Source organism: Argentina anserina, chromosome 3 (genome assembly GCF_933775445.1).
Source record: "Argentina anserina chromosome 3, drPotAnse1.1, whole genome shotgun sequence".
In the NCBI taxonomy this organism is placed as follows: Eukaryota; Viridiplantae; Streptophyta; class Magnoliopsida; order Rosales; family Rosaceae; genus Argentina; species Argentina anserina.
Window position 1 is genome coordinate 8,307,763 of NC_065874.1, and position 6,000 is coordinate 8,313,762.

Consider the following 6,000-nt stretch of genomic DNA (forward strand, 5'->3'; position numbering starts at 1 on the left):
AGTGGCCAGACCTTATCAAGTTCTTCTTCTGATCACATGACTCCATCTAATCCCTCTCTTAGCCAACATGATATTGACAATACTGATCATAATGCAGACGAAGATACTGGTGAAAGTAATGATGTAAGAGATCAAGAGCAATCTCAAAGAAGGTATCCTAGTTGGACTCGGAAACCTAATGTTAGACTTGAGGGTTTTGAAATGTATACTCCAAAGCATCCACTTGGGAATATTGTAATTCTTAACAAGGTAACTCACTCTCACTCTGTGTTTCTATATCAATTTTGTGTTTTTAGAGAACCTAAATCCTTTGAAGAAGCAAATCAGTCACAAGTATGGAGAGATTCTATGCAAGAAGAGTTGAAAGCTTTAAATGATAATCAAACTTGGAGTCTTGTTCAACTTCCAAAGGGTCACAAAGTTGTTGGAGCTCGATGGATATATAAGATCAAGTTTCACTCAAATGGCACTATTGAACGCTACAAGGCTAGATTGGTGGCACGTGGATTCACTCAAATATTTGGAGTGGATTACAAGGAGACTTTTGCACTTGTGGCAAAGATGAATACTGTAAGAGTCTTACTTTCTGTAGCTATCAATAGTGGTTGGTCTCTTTATCAAATGGATGTCAAAAATGCTTTCTTACATGGAGATTTGGATGAGGATGTTTACATGAGATTACCTCTAGGACATGATAAAGAGAATGAACCTGGTATTCTCTGCAAATTGCATAAAGCTATTTATGGCTTGAAACAATCCCCAAGAGCTTGGTATTCCAAGCTTAGTTCTATTCTTCTCAAGTTTGGTTTTAAGAGAAGCCATGCTAACTCATCTATGTTCATAAGAAATGGAAGTGCTGGTAGGTTGATTTTTTTTAGTATATGTTGATGATTTGATCATTACTAGAGACAGTCAGGATGAGATTGTGTCTCTTAAATCAACTTTGCATTCCACATTTTCCATTAAAGATCTGGGTTCTCTAAGGTACTTTCTTGGAATAGAGATGGATCATTCATCTTCTGGACTGTTTCTAAACCAAAGAAAGTATGTTGTGGATCTTTTGGAAGAAGCTAATATGCAGGACAGTAGCATTGCTTAGTCTCCACTTCCTAGCAACTTGAAACTTGATGATCCAGGAGAAGCTTTAATTGACATTTCTGTGAATCAAAGACTTGTTGGGAAGCTTATTTATCTTACCATTACCCGTCCTAACATTTCTTATGCTGTTAGTTTGGTCAGCCAGTTCATGCATGCTCCCACATCCACTCACTTGCAGCTTGTTAAACGAATTTTGAGATATTTGAAAGGAACTGTCACTAAAGGCATTTATATGCAAAAGAATGGTAATTTCACTCTTGAGGGTTATTCAGATTCTGATTGGACTGGAAATACATTGGATCGCAAGTCAACAACTGGTTATTGCACTTTTGTTGGTAAGAACTTAGTGACTTGGAAGAGTTAAAAGCAGTGTGTGGTTGCAAGATCAAGTGCTGAAGCTGAATATAGGGCCATGGCATCTGCAACATGTGAGCTGATTTGGTTGAAAATCTTACTTCAAGATTTAAGGATTGGTTGCTCTTCTGCTATTACATTACATTGTGATAATCAAGCAGCTATGCACATTGCTGCAAATCCAGTGTTCCATGAACGTACCAAGCACATAGAGGTGGATTGTCATTTTATTCAACATCAAGTGCAGTCAAAGGTGCTTCAAACTGCGTACATTCGATCTTGTGATCAATTGACATATATTTTCACAAAAATTCTGTCTACAGCCCAATTTAATTATCTGCTTGCCAAGCTTGGATCAAGAGACTCCCTCAATCCAGCTTGAGGGGGAGTATTGGAGGAGAACTTGCAGGGAGAACATGCAGCAACATGCATGCTAATCATCCCAAAGATCATTTGCTATATATATGACAATTCCCTGCAAGTCTTATGGACAAGAGAAATCAGTATAAACATACAAGGGTAGATAGATGTTTATATGTTTTTAGTCATTGAAAATTTGTAGCTCTCAAGTTCTTATTTATTTCAGTTCTTTGTGATTCCATATTTCTTCTCATCAAGTAGAATATTACCAGCTTTTATATCTCTATGAATTACTCTCGTTCGGGAGTATTTGTGCAAGTAAGCCAATCCTTGAGCGATTCCTTCAATTATGTTGAAGCGCTTACTCCAATTTAGTAGCAAGTCACTGGATGAACCTGTCCCATATGTAGTTAACAACATCAGATAACTGTGCAGAGATATAATTATTTCTTGAGCAAATACTTCCAAGGTCACTAAAGATTAAAGTCATATTATATATTCCTACCAAATAAATGATTGTATAAACTTCCTTTCACCATGTACTCGTATATTAGAACTCTTTCGATACCATGAATACATAATCCTAACATCTGAATAATGTTTCGATGTTGGAATTCACGCAAGATCAGCTCATTCTTCAACTCCGAATCTCCTTGTTTTGAAGTACTTGAAAGACTTTTTACAGCTACTTCTTGTCCAGTCACCATTTTTCCCTGAATGGATAAAGCAAAGTACAGAAATCCTTCAAGAGGAGAAACAACTCCCAAAATTTCTATTTATTTAACTAAATAAAGTTTTCATTATCTAAACCTCAACTACCTTATAAACATTTCCAAATGCCCCTTCGCCGAGCTTATTCTGTGGCCACCATGATAGATGCATAGCTGAACTTATCTGATGTATTTCTTGTAGTTCCTCTCGACCTCTTAAAGAGTTTTAAAAACTTTGAAAAAACTTGTTTAATGGCTCCCTCCACAATCACTCTTCCAGTTCCACCACTAGCTGGATGGGATAAAAAATCAGAGTTTGCATCGTCGTCCACATGCTTGCAGTTTCATCAGAATTTGTTTGGCAAAGTGAGGATGCCACTTCTTCTTCCTGTTTCGAGATGAGATTTATAACTTCATCACACCATTTACAGGAATTCAGTATCAATAAAGCAAATTAAGTGCCATTGATGTCCATATGTGTGTATGTGAGAAGAAAGCAATAGAATAGTGAATGATAAGCATAACAATTTGTATGGCCACATTAAACACCAACCATGACAGCAGAATGAGAAAGATCCTGAGAATCCACTTCTTTCTCAGTTAAGAAAGGATGCTGCATGCAATTGATAAAGAAGACGTATGAATACATGAAGTTAAAAAAAAAAATTGGGTAATAAACACTACAAATTCCCAACAGAAACATATTTAGTGATACATTACAGAAAAGGAAAACTTAACAGATTTCAATTACTATTTACCTTAAGCAACTCACATGCGGATGGCCTTGCAGTTGGTTCCCTACCATTAAAAAGCAGATAGAAACTCCAATTAAAAAGTTAGTTGGAACATGAAAATCAGTACTCTAGCTAGATGATCATATTTCCGACCAAAAAAAAATGCTACATGATCATACGACCTATATAAGAAACATAACATACATATAAAACAATCACAAGATCAGCAAGAACATAAGCATTAGCATACTTTTTCAGACATTCGTTCAGAAAATCTTTAGCTGCAGAAGAAAGATGCTCAGGGATTGGTGGATGTGACTTGCTTGTCCCTACACAATAAAAGAAAGCAGCCTAAAGGAACATATCGTTAGTGCAACAATTGTGACAGAGAACTTTATATTAATATGAAGCTATCAGTATGTCAAATGATTACTGTCTCAAACGGTTGGTTCCTAGGAGGATTTCCAGTGGCCATCTCAATCACAGTGCATCCAAGGCTCCATATATCTGCAGGGCTAGAAAATCCCATAAATAAATTGTTGAATATACATAAAAGAAAAAAAGAAGTATTTGTATCGTTAAATATTTACATACAAAGAACCTTTAGAAGTTTATTTGATGCTATCTGTGTGTCTGTTTTTATCTTTTCCTTGCTCAGGACAAGCTGGAACTCATAGTTCAAATATAGTTCTACAGAGCAGTCCGAAGCAAAACTTATACATCCATATTAGACATTGCTTTCTTATATTATTACTTTTATATGTCTTACTTTAATTCCTCTTTACCATTATTATTTGTATATTTCTCAATCTATCAAAGTATCCATAAACTCTCTCTCTCTATTTTACCCAGAGTCAAAATATCAAAATAAGCTACATCTCACGTATAATCAATTAGCAATTTAGCATGCCTGTAGCATATAGTAAATGGAGAAAGGGTTAAAGTAAGGCTTACAAGTCCTGACCAGTCCCACAAATGACTTCAGGAGCCATCCAGTATGGTGTACCCCTTGTAGGCTTTGCACCTGAAACGGCTGCCTGAGATAGTGCACCTCACAATTAGATAATGAACACTAGACATATAGAAAGCAACTGTAAAGCAATGTCTAAACCAACTCATCTCCACCTGTCTGGATGTACCAAAATCTGCTAGTTTAATGCGCCCTTTATTACCAACAAGGATATTTGCTCCCTGAAAATATATAAGCAAAACATATTATACATGATTACACTATGAAATTATTAGGAAAAAGGGTGTCAGATATATACATGCATCCGTTATAAAGATTAGATTATATCAGTAGCTGGTAAGGCACCTTAATATCCCCATGTATGATTCCTTGTTTGTGTAGATATTCTACTGCCAGCAACAACTGCTTGGTAAATCTTCTTATTACCAGCTCAAAAAAATCAGATAAAAAATGATGAACATAACCAATCCAGAGAACAAGGGACTATCAGACCATGCCTGCACTTTCTGTAACTTTTACTGAACAAAACCTTAGTGAACAAAAAGCTTACAGGAACAGGAAATGATCCAAAAATCTCCAGTAGTGTTTGTATGGATCCACCAGGTACATATTCCAACAGCATAGTCAAGGTTTATCCTCCCTCTCGGTTCCCAAACATCTCTAAAAAGTAAAAACCAAAAAAAAAAAAAAGTACAGGGTCAAGAATGTGGAACAGTTCAACTCACGCAATTAAAATAGATGAAAGAAATTCCCACTCACAACAATTTTTGGATGAGACAGGTTCTCCAAAACCCTCACTTCTTCTTGAAGCACCTTGTTAGGAGCCTACATGGATTAAAATCATAGGTCGAAACCAGCTCACAAATTTATACATCAATAATCGATTATAAATCTACTAGTATTTAAAAAAAAACAGAAAAAAAAACACACTCTCAAGTCTCAACAACAACAACAACAAATCACAACTAAAACGTACTTATATAAACCTAGAAGGGACAACCAAAAGAATGTCAAAGAAGGAAACCAAACCGACCAAGAACATATATATATATATATATATAGCACCAAAGACAGAACAAAGGCACTGCCACAATTGAACCTTTCTAGTAAAGCTCCCCACTTCCCCAGATTCAATAGAAGAAAACCCCTCCATTAATACCAATACCAGAACCAACACCTAAATGTCTAAACAAGACAAATCCAATGGCATAAAAAAAGAGGGGACCTCTTTAACAGCAATAAGCTCTCCGGATTGAGTATTCATGCCCATGTAAACACGGCCAAAGGCTCCGGAACCGATCAGATCGCCCTTCCGCCATTTGATCAAGGGCGTTTCGTCTCTGCAGGCAAGGATTGATGACATTGGTGGTGGCAAGAATGGAACTTAATTATCTTGGATATTAATCATTACATATATATACACACACTCATGGAAGCTTCACCATTAAGTCGACTGGGGTCCAGCTATCAGACCAGAAGCGCCAGTTTATCAGAGAGTTCATACTTGCTCTCGTGCTGACTTGGTCTATATTCTAGAGAAAAATGTTGAGTTGCTGTGGCTCATGCATGTTTCCATGGATGCTGCTTTGGTTTACTGGGTAGTATTCAGTGACGACGCGTTGGCGTTGAGAGTAGCTGGACTGCTGGAGCAGGCCTTACTTTGTGGGCCGGGCTATCGGGTCATTTTGTCGCGCTATTCGATTACTAAATGGTTTGTACTGTTTTACATTCATACTAAAATTAGACTGTACAGGTATGTGTATTTTCCTGGTCA

At 36.8% G+C, this 6,000-nt stretch overlaps 2 long non-coding RNA genes across 3 annotated transcripts; both read right to left on the reverse strand.

Moving 5' to 3' along the window:
* Positions 1 to 1,712: 1,712 nt before the first annotated feature.
* LOC126789375 (uncharacterized) lies at positions 1,713 to 4,762 on the reverse strand. Of its 2 annotated transcripts, XR_007671523.1 has the most exons (10): positions 4,572 to 4,762; positions 4,382 to 4,447; positions 4,211 to 4,293; positions 3,507 to 3,763; positions 3,281 to 3,320; positions 3,076 to 3,135; positions 2,632 to 2,910; positions 2,318 to 2,525; positions 2,082 to 2,207; positions 1,713 to 1,935 (listed from the first exon to the last, which is right to left on the reverse strand). It is a non-coding gene; the product is annotated as an uncharacterized LOC126789375 (long non-coding RNA). The 2 variants fall into 2 exon arrangements; XR_007671524.1 differs by lacking the exon at positions 1,713 to 1,935 and having other exon boundaries at positions 2,064 to 2,207.
* Positions 4,763 to 4,776: 14 nt separating this feature from the next.
* On the reverse strand, positions 4,777 to 5,574 carry LOC126789377 (uncharacterized). The gene is made up of 3 exons (XR_007671526.1): positions 5,452 to 5,574; positions 4,986 to 5,051; positions 4,777 to 4,886 (listed from the first exon to the last, which is right to left on the reverse strand). It is a non-coding gene; the product is annotated as an uncharacterized LOC126789377 (long non-coding RNA).
* Positions 5,575 to 6,000: the final 426 nt, after the last annotated feature.